At 42.2% G+C, this 14,553-nt stretch overlaps 1 pseudogene; it reads right to left on the bottom strand.

Moving 5' to 3' along the window:
• Positions 1-309: 309 nt before the first annotated feature.
• On the bottom strand, positions 310-14,337 carry LOC138845784 (constitutive coactivator of PPAR-gamma-like protein 1 pseudogene; annotated as a pseudogene).
• Between the last annotated feature and the right edge of the window lie 216 nt (positions 14,338-14,553).

The following is a 14,553-nucleotide window of genomic DNA, read 5'->3' as shown; positions in this document are numbered from 1 at the left end:
ATAATGCATACAGCAGTGAATACACAAGGGTAATGCTGATATTTGAAATGGCTAGGTAATTTTGGGGGGTTTTAGAATAAATGCAACAGAGGTCAATAATCACAAAATTTTAAGGTTAGAGCAAGATCAATCAATTACTAAACAGAGTTAACATCTTTTATAGGACTATCACTGATTATTAGCATTTTTGTTTTGCAAATGGGCACATACTGGCGAGAAAGGAAGAAAGGACAATAACATGCATAATATTAACTACACATTTTAAAAATTATGAACCATGCAGAAGTTTAGCTCAAGCAGTAGTACATTCAGTTCAAAACCAAATAGTTCACTGATCACAGATTCATGGTATTAGTCACCAAAAGTTTCAGAACACATTGTGCGGATTTTGAAAGGTCATTTGCATCTTCTATGATTTCAACTTTACCTCCATTTAACTTGCTTATGTATGATGTACTGTGTATTTAAAATCAGCAGAAGGTTAACATTACTCTATAATTTTTCAGTTTCAATAGTTGCACTTTTTTTAACACAAAAGAACCATATCAACAGTGATGAAATTTAAGAAAGAAAAACTGTGGTTATGCCTTATTTCTTTCATAATCATAAAAAAACAAAGCCTTAAACAAGGCTTCACTGTGAAACAGTAATGCAAAATCAAATATAATGGCATACATATGGTGTCAAATATTAAAAATTATATTTAAGTTATATATACTTAAAGACTGCCAAAATTTGTTTTCTTCATAGTTCAAGAAACACAACTATAGGCTTTTGTCATAACCAGTTTAAACTTTATGTGTACGTCATTTTAAGTGCAGGAGTCACATGCTCTTCATTTTCTTTCTCTATTTGTTTTATTGTAGCATTTTGACCACAACTGTTTAAAACTAAAAATGTGTTGTTTAAATCTCTGATATCAAAGAGGAATCTGAATTTCCAAAGTCCTCATTTTTCTCTTACATAAAGGACAAAATGTACATAACTGCAGGCTCTCTTTCTCTCCAGATATTCCTAAATCCTTACCCTTCCAGCATCCTTCACCCTTCATAAAAATAAATTTATTCTTCTTTATTTAAGACAGCCGCCTCCAGAGCAGCTTCTCTGCAGCAAGCACTGTCTCTATTTAGTGCATTTAAGCGAGAATTTGTATTGCACATTTTAGTCACTGTTCAAGGCACTTTCGGAGCAGTTGGGGGCCCTGGCATCACATGCACTCCTATTCATCTGGGGTAGGGGCTTCTCCTCAGCTGTCACTCCATTTTCTGCCAGGGACCCATCTGAAGATGCAGCAGATGACTTGGGTTCCCCGGATTTCAACTTGAGCTCTTTGGCTACTTCCTCTGCTGAAGCAGCATTCGGGGGTCTGCCCTGAATCACTCCCTGGTTCTTACAGCCTCTGCAGTAGTACCTTCCACCTCTTCCAAAGGTTCAAATCACGGGGGTGGAAATAACTCCTCTTGGACACCCTCTGGCAGATCCTCCAACACAGACCACCTGCAAGGGGAAGGGCCCACAGCCCCCACAGTGCGCCTGCCTGGCCCAGTGGCCCACCACGGTGCCAAAGATTTCTAGCTTCCTTCCCTGAGCAGGCATAGGTTGGACTCACACTGGGCCTTGCTAGTTCTGCTGTTGTCATTGCCTGAGAAGGCTCCACAGGGTGCCGACACTGCCATCCGAAAGACTCAGTAGGGGACTGTCACTACTGCTTCCCCATAGGGGCCTCCAAAGCCACAGACTCCTGAAAAGCCTCTGCCCCTGCCCTGGGAGGGTGGCACGGGCCCAAAGAGATGGGGTAGAAGGGCAGAGCAGGGTGTGGGGGGAAGGACAGGGGGTGGTTCTGCCAGGAGAGGTTGAGCCCCTTGAGGATGCTCTGGCACATTTTCTCCACCTTGGCAGCCTGCTCGGCCTGACCACCACAGAGGTAGATGAGCGGGGTCTTTTCCTGGCTGGCTTCGAGGAGCTTGCACTGGAAGAGCTTCCCATCAAAATACATCCATGGACAATAGTGCTCTCAGGGGATGGGCTGTCCACACACATCATTTGTGAATAGTGCTATATCCACCTCACTCATGAAGAGAGCTGACAGCTGAATCCCTCAGGGGTTGAGGTTCTCAATCTTGAGCTCCTGTGGCTGATTTGGCTCGTGGAGCTTGGGGAACAGCACCTGGGCAAGGAAGGCATCTAGCTCTTGACGCCAGAGTATTCGAGCTCCTGGCCATCGCACCTTATACCTTAAGACGCAGCAGAGCACCATGAGGTGGGTGGGCACTTTGGCAGGGTTCAGCATGGCAGGAGTTTCTGAGCACATGCAGGTCAGGAAGGCCCTCATCCTGCAGTTCTTGTCCTCCACTGCCTTGCCCAGCCAAAGCCTCTTCAAGTTGTGCAGGTCCATTCCCTGAAGGCCGGGGCTTCCACCAGTTCCAGAGTTTGAGGGGACTTCCCTTTGTAAGCTGCCCATTCCTTAATGATCTCTGGTGAGAATTCTGGAATGTTTTTTTCTAAAAGCTAGTCACTCAGTTTTCTTTCTGCTTTCTGCCAAACTTAACAGGACTCCGAAAACATACTGATGAACTGGCCTATAGAGCAGGGTGGCTGGAGGCAGGTCTTTGTTGGCTTCATCTTCAATAGAAACAGCAATTTTGATTTCACCCTTGGTCAGGACATGGAAGATGTAGGGGTACATCAGCCCCTTCTTGTGCCTGTGCTCAGCCACTCTCAGCACCTCAGGTACAACAGGGGGCAGGGCAGGGGTAGTGATGTCCATCTGGTTCCTGATGGGCATTGACAGAAGGCATGGGATTGGCTGGACTGTGCCCATCTGGCTCCCTTTGCCTTCCACTGGCTGTCTTCCCAAAGAGGCAGTGGATTAACCTTCTGTCTTTGTTTGGTCTCCTGCATCTCCCATGCCTGAGGCTCTGCATGGCTTCCTGTCTTCTCCCAGCCAACCTTGTTCCTGCTGATGTGGTTTGTTGCCCCTGCACTGCCCCCATCACTGTCTGAAGATGATGAAGTGGAAGAACCAGGGAAGTAGGTAGAATCCACGTGGTTGGGGCTGCCATCCTGGGCTGGACTGATGGGTGAGGAGCGCTTGTACAGCAGCGTGTGCTTCCCCTCATGCGGAATGTTGCTGTAGCTGTTCTGTTCCACCAGGGCCTTCCCACTCCTGTCTAGACCATAGGAGTATGGCCCCTGGCCCGGGGTGTCCCCTAGGCTGGGCTTCTGTGGGGCTGCAGGCTTCACTTGCAGAGAGGTCTGTGGAATGTTGAGCATCTGAGGGGAACATAGGGCGGCACTACCCCAGGCATTCTACATGGATTTGGTCTGGCTAAGTAATGTGGTAGGTGAAATGACACAGGCTTACTAGTTGCCGAGTAATATCCAATTGCTTTCTTAAATCGAGTGACTTTGTCATCTGCTCTAGACTGTGTGCTGGAAAACATCTTTAGCTATGGCATCCAGGTCAGAGATGTCCTGAATGTTGCAGATGTAGTTGGCAACAGCTTTGATCACTACATCAAAGGGTGGCAAGACCAGCTGGTGGGCCCGGACCTTTAGTAAGGCTAGTGGAAGTTCTGGACCTAGCAGACTCCAATGAAATGACGCCAGATCCTCATCAGGTAGAATGTGATTTCCTAGCAGAGCAGCAAAAACAGGAAAACTGTTTGGATTCAGGTCCAGCTGCTTGGCAACCTTGTGCATCAGGTACTGGCTTGAGATGAGACTCTTCCCGTTGTGGCTCAGTTTGAGAGCATGAGCGCTGAAGTAACAAGGGATGTTGCACAGGGCATAGCCAAGAGTCGTATGCCACCAGGATGTGGAAGCCATTCTCTCTGCAGAAGCCAATCACCTCCTGATGGTGATCCCCAATGCTCTGTGCGACCTTGACGTGAAAGTGGATGAGTGCCAGGCGGATGCAGTGAGCCATGCAGAGGGGCGGTAGGAACCAGACTTTGGGCGGTGGCGTGCCCTTGTTCTGGAAATGCCTTATGATCATCTGCACCATCTGGCGCTCCTTGCCCTGCCACTTGACCCACTCGTGCAGCTGCGCCTTCTCCAACGCACCTTTGAAGAACACCAGCAGCTAGATGTTGCTGTTGAAGTAGGCCTTGGCCAGCACCTCCAGGTAGCCGAGCATGTGGCTCCATTGGCCGCCGCTGACCCAGTCAGTGTAGAAGCGCTGTACAGGCGATGCAGGCAGTCAACAGCATTCACCAGCAAGTGAATTGGGGTATGTGGGGGCCTGCTGCTGTCAGCCGCCCACCAAGCTGCCCCAGGCCAGTTTCTGCAGCTCCACCAGCACCACAGCACTCAGGCAGTGCTTCTTGATGTAGTCCTGGAAGCCCTGCATGCCCATGTAGGTGGCGGGGCCCTGACATTTTGGTGGCAGCCTCTAGGGCAAGCTGGGATGGGTCAGGGGTGCGCTCATGGCCGCTGAGGCTGCCATGTGCTGCTGCCTCCCTGGGCCAAGTCTGGGAAGGACCTGCTGCTGCCGCCACTGCCACATTGCTAGGCCAGACAGGTGGGCAGGTGGGCAGGCGGGGACTACAGTAGACTTAATCTTCTGTGCATAAAGTTAATTGAAAGTAGACCTTCGTATAAAATAAGACTGATAATAGGAGAGAGAGGAAGAAGAGAAGTGGGAGTGTGGGTGGGAGGACAGAAACAGTGGAAAGAATCTCAATATTCCTAAAATTGAACTTAAGAAATGCATGATATTTCTGTTCATTCAATGAGAGGTTAAAACAAAGAAAATAACTTAGTAAATATTGCTTGTATCTATTGATATCCTGAGATTTAGATAAGCATAACATTCAATTTCAATGATGTTTTTAAATGAAAATGCTGACAACATGACACTCTAGTACAGAGTCACTCTGGGCTCAATTTACCACCGGAAGACTGTGGAGATGTGTAGAATTAAGATGTTGCATGCCTGTCTAGGAGACTGCTTTCTTGCAGAAAAAAGAAAAACACAAAGAAAACATCAGAATCTCATACAGAGCTCAAAATTTCCTTCAGGATTGAAACAATGCCTGAGTCAGCCTTCCACATCTTAAAATGACTTCCAATATATTAGAATGCACTGTTCTAAAGAGAGAGTGGCATTTCCCAAAGACAAGGAGGTTGAAGGAGCTTCTCTAGGAAAATATTGGTTTAGGACCATAAATGCAAGCCCTTATTCAGGGAACAGGACAGGAATGGAGTCTTCCCATTTATGGAGAAATATCTAAGGTTTTGACACTACCAGTATTTGGATAACTTTCAAGTAGGCAGGGACCAAAACAAAAACTGAAACAAAAAGAATAAGAAAATGAGGCTCATGAGGTCCCCATTGAATTTCCCTTCATTTCCCAGCAAGACATACTGCATTGACTTACAGCTCAAAGTTCACTATTACCCCTCTCTAGTCTCAAGGAAATCATTTACACTTGCAGAGCACTGACTACATAAGCTTGGAATTATAAATATGGAGATTGATCTGTACCTGCCAAGAAATTACACCTGTGAAAAGACCAATGCCTGCACCTGAAAAAAACCCACACACAGTTGTCAAATTTTAAGTTTGCAAGGTGAGACCTGGCAGGATTCTAATTAGAAAGGAGGGAATGGAACAGGAGAGGCTGAGATAGTCAAGCCTGACCTCATGAACAAAGTTAAGAATTAAAAGGAGGTGCTTCAGCAAAGCAAATATGATCATCATTGAGCAAAGGAAAGGGAGAGACAGAGCATCATAGTGAGAAAATGACCAGCAATAAAAAGGAAGAATGCTGTAATCACCTTGGGAAATATGGAATATTATTGAGTATAAGAGAATTTCAATTTCTGGGCAGCTCATCAAAAGTACCAGAATAGGGTCTCAAATTTAATTATGAGCGAAGGTGTGTGGGTTATTTCTGGCTCCCTGGATGGGAGTGAGACTTTCCCTATGTAGTAATACCTAAGTGTGGTCTGAGAAGCACCTGGATCAGAATCAGGTGGATCTTGTTATGCTCCAAGTAGGCACAGGAGTCTACACTAACACAGCTCCCAAGGTATTTCTTCCGAGTATAAAGTCTTAAAACTAATTGTTTGGGAGCAAATGTGCTTTAGCAGGTGGTAGAGCAATAACTTACCAATGTCAACCAAAGGAGAGCTCTCAAGAAAACATTAGAGATTTTATCATTGATTTAACTTTCAATTGGGTCTCTGCATTGTTTCATGACATGAACACCGCATTAATAATTCACCATATCTGGTACTGGACCTGCAGGCATATCATATTTCTTAGGAGGCTCAGATTCTCAGACTCTTTTACCTACCTCACCATATAGAGGAGCAAGATCATCAACAGTGAACCAGATAAAGGAATGTAGTGATAGGGAGATCTATGAAGAGTCTTATCACAAGTGAGCCACTAAAGAAAAAGGCACTTGCCCATGGAAGAGGACTGTAAAAGTAGAATCTGATAACTTCATTAAACATTTATTGAAAAGCAAATGCCCTCAGTTCTGTTCATTAGCCTTTGCAAACACCATCCAGAAATGGACTTTACAAATCTGAGCAAGATATACAGTAGCCCCCACCCCCCAAATAAAGGGAAAGATGGAATAGCATCAAGTGAAATAAATAGTCTGTGAGCATTAGTAATTACCAAATAGCCAAGAATTCAGCAAGTGCCCAGCCCTCTTCTTCTCCCTGGTTTTGTCTCTCAGACTTCTACACAGTAAATCCCAGAAATAGTGGATAAGTCTTCAGTAGTTGGATGAGATCATAACATGTTTGCTCTCTAGCCTACTTTCAAAACTTGCCACTGGGCAACAGGCAATGTACTTGCTGTATGTAATCCCCAAAAGACTCCTTACAAGTATGGAGGCCTTTATCAATACAGGCTGATAAAAATATTCCCTTTCATCATTTTCTTCAAGGCAAGTTATTAAGAATATCAATTATTTTTATGGGCTGGTGCAGTGGCTCAGTTAATCCTCAACCTTGCAGTGCCGGCATCCCATATGGGTGCTTGGTTCTAATCCCAGTTGCTTCTCTTCCAGTCCAGCTCTTTGCTGTGGCCCAGGAAGGCAATGGAGAATGGCCCAGGTGCTTGGGCCCCTGCACCCGTGTGGGAGACCAGGAGAAGCACCTGACTCTCGGCTTCGGATCGGCGCAGTGTGCCAGCTGTAGTGGCCATTTGAGGGGTGAACCAACAGACGGAAGACCTTTCTCTCTCTCTCTCTCTCAGTCTAACTCTGTCAAATAAAAAAAAAGAATATAAATTTTTACCACACCCCCAAAGTGTATTCCATATGCCTGGGAAGTAGGAAAAGAACAGTTTTTTTAAAAAAAATATTTATCTATTTACTTATTTCAAAGTCAAAGTGGAGAGAGAGAGAGAGAGAGAGAGAGAGGAGGCAGGGGAGGGAGAGACTGATTTTCCATCCACTCGTTCACTTCCCAAATTACTGCAACAGCTAGCACTGGGCCAGGCTGAAGCCAAAAATTTTTCCAGACCTCCCACATTGGTGGCAGGAGCCAAATACTTGGGCCATTTTCTGCTGCTTTTCCCAGGCCATTAGCAAGGAGCTGGGTAGGAAATGGAGCAGCTGAAACTTGAACCAGTGTCCACAGGGGATACTGGCATAATGGGTGGTGGGTTAATCTGCTATACCACAAAAGCAGCCCCAGAAAACAATTTAGTATTCTTCCATGTGATCCTTAACCTCATTTTCCATCTAAGTTGAAGGAAGTTTATCATTTTCCACCAGAGTTTGAAGAGATCTGTATGGTATCTCTGAGCCACAGTTTTATCAAAAGAGAACTAGATCTCTGTGGACTTGGAATCTACAACTTGAACCTTTGATTTTCTACCAAAAATAAGCATTAAACAGTACCTACACACAAAATTTTAGGCTCAAAAATGCCTATATCTCTGGTGATTGTGTCTTTCCTCTATCCAGGAACTTTCCCAGACAATTGTGATTATAAGAAGAGAACAGGGGGGCTGGCGCCTTGGCTCACTATGCTAATCTTCCACCTGCAGCGCCGGCACCACGGGTTCTAGTCCTGGTCGGGATGCTGGATTCTGTCCCAGTTGCTCCTCTTCCATTCCAGCTCTCTGCTGTGGCCCGGGAGTGCAGTGGAGGATGGCCCAGGTCTTTGGGCCCTGCACCCGCATGGAAGACCAGGAGGAAGTACCTGGCTCCTCAAAGCGCCAGCCACAGTGGCCCCTTGGTGGGTGAACCAATGGAAAAAGGAAGACCTTTTTCTCTCTCTCTCACTGTTTAACTCTGCCTATCAAAAAAAATAAAGAAGAAGAAGAAGAGAACAGGGGAGATACAAGCTGGCTGAACAGAAGAAAGTCGTGCTGATTTAGTCCACAGGAAAGTAACAGAATAAAAAGTGAGGAACTGTATTCCCAGGGGACAGTTACAGAGCGTTTGCTGTGGAAATTCTACAGAAAGAAGAGACACACCATGGAGCAGCAGAGATGGTACAATCACATAATAGGGAGCAGGACACTGCCAGTGACTTTTGCAGCCAGTTGAGGTCAGAGACACCATTTTCCAGAAGCAAGGTGAGAGGACGTGTGGCAACACATGCCACTGGTGATACTGCCTTAGGGAGAGCTTCACAGACCCCCACTGACTTTGAATTTGGACTGGAGCATGAATAGGGGGAAGGGAGTGTGCCTGCAAAATCCAATAAAGGGAGAGTACATTGATTTCCTCACACCCTCTTCATAAGGTGAGTAGACTGTTGCAGCCCATGTGCACTTGCAGGATTTTATAGGAAGGATAAACTTGTGGCCCCCACTGAATGCCAGTGTGTTCTGAAGGATGTTGTTGGTGGAGCACCCACTTAGGACTGTAAAATGCTCTCCTCTCCTCGCTCCGTCAAGGTACCTGGACTCAACATGCCAAGGCACAGCACCAACTACCTTCTATTAGGCATGCAGATGGCTCTAGGAATATTGTGGCTCTCTCCATGGATGGGAGAGACTCTTGGCCTGAGGGTGGATACCCTGCTCTCTGTTACTGTAGGAGCCATGATCCTTTTGACTGTGAGAATTCTGTGTTTGTGCAATAGAATGTGGAGTGTGGCAAGATCTTAGCTCAATCACTGTAACTGGATTCAGAGGCTCAGAGTTCTCTGAGTGCCTGGAGTGGGTCATCACAGAGGTCCTGCACTCACACTGGGAAGAACACAGATCCTCTGTATAGTTCAAGCAGCTGCTTGGGTGTGTACATAGGCACTGAGGACCCATCCTGGAGAGTTTGTTAATATTGACAAAGAGGGGCTGAGTCTTTGTGCACACCAGCCAATGTGATCATAATCCTACCCCTCCTGACAGTACAGGAGATTCTCCAATCCAAATTTGGGAGACACACTGGGCACTCGCCCCAACCTCAAGAGCTGGCTGAAATTCCCTGGCCCCACTCAGCAACACTGCTGGATATGTGAAGGAGCAGACATTCAACTAAATCATAGAGGCATATGTCAAAGATAAAACTCATCAGAAAAGAAAACCAAGTGTTTCCACAAGTGCCTAAAAATGAATGTAGAAATATAAGGAAGATGAACAAGGAAGAAAACATGACTCATGTCACACTTCACTATTAGAATGTGAAGAGCAAAAGGCTAATGAAATGCCTGAAAAGGAATTCAAAACAATGGTCACAAGCTTACATAGAACACAGAGAAGCAAATATATTAGTTAAAGAAATCCACACCTGACATCAGTTAGCAATTAGGGTAGCATATAGATACTGAAGAGAAAACAATCTGAAATATTAGAAATGAAGAATTCAATATGTTAACCAAAAAATTCAATGGAAATCATTAACAATAGACTTGTTGGGGCAGAAGACTGAAAAGCTGAGCTAGAAGACAAATCCTTAGAATTAGCTCAGAAAAAAACAGAAAAATTTAGAAAAACTGAAGATACTGTTTTAGACTTTTAGGATACTGTCAATCAAACATACATGTATGTCTGAAGAGTTCCTGAAGATGTGCCCTTGATTAGAGGGCTTATTCAATAAAATAATAGCAGAACAATTCCCTCATTTGCAAAAAGGGACATAATGTACAGGAAGCACACAGAACTCCTGAAAACAATTATCAGAAAATATTTTAACACAGTACATTATAGTCAGATTTTCAAAAGTAAAACATAAGGAAATGATCCTAAAATGTGCACAAGAAAAACACCAGGTTACCTTGAAAGAATCTCCAATTAGACTGTCAGCTAATTTCTCCTCAGAAAATGAACAGCTAGGAGATAAAGGATATAGCCCAAGTACTTAAAAAAAAAAAAAAACTTCCAATCCAGAATATTGTTCCCTGCAAAGCTCTCATTTATGAATCAAGGTAAAATAAAGGCATTTCAAAGCAAACAGAAATTGAAAGAATTTGTAAGCACTAAAACAGCCCCACAAATGACACTTATGAATGTGCTACACACAGAAACAGATAAAGATAGTCATGTCAAAAAAGAATGTGAAGGCAGAAAATCTAGTAAAAGCACAAGGGAACTCCAAAACAAACAATGGGAATATTGATGGAAAATGGCAAGAACAAGCTGTTACTTATCAATAATAATCTTGAATGTAAATGGCCTAAATTATAAAATTTAATATATAGACTGATTGAATCAATTTAAAAAATTAACCATCTGTCGGCTCTCTACAAAACCACACCTCACTACCAAAGATTCACACAGACAGAAAAAAAGATGGCAAAAGGATCCCATGCTAAAAAGTCAGAGAAGAACTGGAGTAGCCATTCTAAGATCAGACAAAATTGCCCTTAACACAAAAACTGTTATAAGAGACAAAGGATGGCATTATGCAATGACTAAGGAATCAATTCAACAGGAAGATGCAAATATATTCAAGATATATGCAACCAATACTAGGGCCCTTGGGTATTTAAATAAATGTTAATGTAAATAAAGGGAGACATACAATTATTAGGGACTTCAACACTGTACTTTCATCCTTGGACAGATCAACTAGACAAAAAATCAACAAAGAAACAGAGCTAATCCACACTATGACCAAATGAAAATAATTCATATCTACAGAACATTTCATCCCAGAATACAAATTTTTTGGATGAGTGCATGGAATTTTCCCTAGGACAGACCATGTCCTAGGCCATAAAGCAAGTCTCAACAAATTCCAAAACTTTGAAATCATACCATGTGTCTTTTCTGACCACAATGGAATAAAGCTAGAAATTAGTTTAAAAAGTACAGAAATGGAGACTGAAATTAAAAGGGATATAAAAAAATTCCTAGAAACAAATGAGGATGACAACATGGCATTTCAAAACTTATGGGTTACAGCAAAAGCAGTGTTAAGAAGGAAAATTTATAGCAATTAGTGCCTACATCAAGAAATGAAATATATGATCTAACAACGCATCTTAAGGATAACCAAAAACAAGAACAATCCAAACAAAAAATAGGTAGAAGGAAATTAATAATAAAAATTAGAGATATAAAAAAATGATACAAAAGATCAATGAAAAGCTTTTTTTTTTTTTTGGAAAAAAAAGTTGATACACCGATGACCCAACTAATCAAAAAAGGAGGAAAAGTCTCATATTGGTAAAATCAGAGATGAAAAGTGATGTTACAATGCCTATCATGGAAATTAAAAGAGTCATCAGAAATTGCTACAAACACTTACATGAAAACAAATTGGAAAATGTGGAAGAAATTAATAGATTTCTGGATACACAGAACCTACAAGAAATGAGTCATGAAGTAATATAGAAGTCCAATGTATGTTAAAGATCTCTACGATGAGAATTACAAAATCTTAAAGAAAGAAATTGAAGAGGATACCAAAAAATAGAAAAACCTTCCATGCTTATGGATTGAAAGAATCTATATCATCAAAATGTCCATTCTCCCAAAAGCAATTTGTAGATTTAATGTGATACCAATCAAAATACCAGACATTCTTCTCAGATCAAGAAAAATGATGCTGAAATTCATATGGAGGCACAGGAGACCTCGAATAGCTAAAGCAATCAGGTACAACAAAAACAAAGCTGGAGGCATCACAATACCAGATTTCAGGACATACTACAGGGTAGTTATAATCATAACAGCATGGTACTGGTACAGAAACAGATGGATAGACCAAAGGAACAGAATAGAAACACCAGAAATCAACCCAAACATCTATAGCCAACATATATTTAATCAAGGATCTAAAACCAATTCCTGGAGCAAAGACAATCTATTCAACAAATGGTGCTGGGAAAACTGTATTTCCACATGCAGAAGCATGAAGCAAGAACCCTGCCTTTCACCTTACACAAAAATCCATTCAACATGGATTAAAGACTTAAATCTGCAACCTGTCACCATCAAATTATTAGAGAACATTGGAGAAACCCTGCAAGATATAGGCATAAGTAAAGACTTCTTGGAAAAGACCCGGAGGCACAGGCAGTCAAAGCCAAAATTAACAATTGGGATTACATCAAATTGAGAAGTTTCTATACTGAAAAAGAAACAGTCAGGAAAGTGAAGAGGCAAACAACAGAATGGGAAGAAATATTTGCAAACTATGCAACAGATAAAGGGTTAATAACCAGAATCTACAAAGAAATAAAAACTCCACAACAACAAACAACCCACTTAAGAGATGGGCCAAGGACCTCAATAGACATTTTTCAAAAGAGGAAATCCAAATGGCCAACAGACATATGAAAAAATGTTCAAGATCACTACCAATCAGGGAGATGCAAATCAAAACCACAATGAGATTTCACCTCACCCCAGTTAGAATGGCTCACATTCAGAAATCTACCAACAACAGATGCTGGCAAGGATGTGGGGAAAAAAGGGACCCTAACCCACTGTTGGTGGGAATGCAAACTAGTAAAGCCACTATGGAAGTCAGTTTGGAGATTCCTCAGAAATCTGAATATAATCCTACCATACAACCCAGCCATCCCACTCCTTGGAATTTACCCAAAGGAAATGAAATTGGCAAACAAACAAGCTGTCTGCACCTTAATGTTTATTTCAGCTCAATTCACAATAGCTAAGACCTGGAATCAACCTAAATGACCATCAACAGTGGACTGGATAAAGAAATTATGGGATATGTACTATACAGCAGTAAAAAAACAATGAAACCCAGCTATTTGCAACAAAATGGAGGGATCTGGAAAACATTATGCTGAGTGAAATAAGCCAGTCCCAAAGGGACAAATATCATATGTTCTCCCTGATCGGTGACAACTAACTGAGCACCAAAAAGGAAACCTTTTGAAGTGAAATGGGCACTAAGAGAAACAATGACTTGATCAGCCCTTGTCCTGACTGTCGAGGAACAACTTAATACTTTATCCCTTTTAGTATTTTTTTTGTTCTACTTAATACTATTGGTTGAGCTCTTTTATTAACACACAATTATTTTTCGGTGTTTAAATTTAACTGAAAAATGATCCCTGTTAAATATAAGAGTGAGAATAACAGAGGGAGGAGATGTACATTAATTGGGGGGAAATAAGCAAAAATGCACCAAAGTGGTTACCAGTTTGTAACTGTAAAATAGACTCATAAAAAATCATATGAAGGTACCATCAATAATTTGTTGAAAATGGAATTCAAATAAGTTCATTTTGGTAAAATATTTTTTAATAATATGCACTTAAATAAACTTTTTACAGACCCCTCATAAATAAGAAAAAGCAAAGGAAACAAATATTTATGTAGAATAGTGGGCCTAAAAAACTTGAGTGTAGAACTGAGGTTTCAATTTATATAGAGAGGTCTTCAACTGTGACAGCAGAAGCCAAAATGGACAGTTTTTGTTATTATCTCCTTTCAGTGGCAGGTGAAATTTCCTAATACACAGTTTCACTGAGGATGTAGCCATTTGACAGTCCTGGCTTCAGCAACTGTCTCATTTACTATTAAAGCCCAGAAGCTACAGGGATATATTTTACCTCTTACATGGCTGGTAAAAGCCAGTCCTCTCAGCAATGGAAGAAACAAAGAAAAGTAAGACTGTTTCTTATTGCGGCTTCCTGTTCTTTTTTTTAATTTTGATTTATTTATTTTCATTGTATTTGAAAAGCAGATTGACTGAGACATGAGGGAAGGAGATGGTCCATATGCTGGTTCACTTCCCAGGTGCCTGAAACAGCTGGGACTGGACCAGGCTAAATCCAGGAGCTCAGAACTCAACCCAAGTCACCAAATGGGTGACAGGGACCCACGTTCTTGAGCCATCAGCTGTTGCCTCCCTGGGTGCACATTAGCAGGAAGCTGGAATCAGAAGCAGAGCTAGTACTCAAAGTCGGGCACTCGGATATAGGATGCAGGTGCCCCAAGTAGCAGCTTACCTGCTGCTCCAAATGCCCTCATTCCTCTTCTCTGACTCCAGAGAAACCCTTTAAACTCAGCAATGCCTTTAAAAGGATATTTAATATACTTAACTCCAATGTGCTAAATGAATTGTAACTGAAACTTTTTCAGATTATCTAATTTTTAAATTGCTAGAAAGGTAAGTACTCAGCAAAGAATATTAAATTTAAGATTACTTAGTA

The sequence above is a fragment of the Oryctolagus cuniculus genome, chromosome 16 (genome assembly GCF_964237555.1).
Source record: "Oryctolagus cuniculus chromosome 16, mOryCun1.1, whole genome shotgun sequence".
Lineage (NCBI taxonomy): Eukaryota > Metazoa > Chordata > Mammalia > Lagomorpha > Leporidae > Oryctolagus > Oryctolagus cuniculus.
The sequence above is the reverse complement of the archived record's forward strand: the minus strand, read 5'-3'. Positions and strand labels throughout refer to the sequence as shown.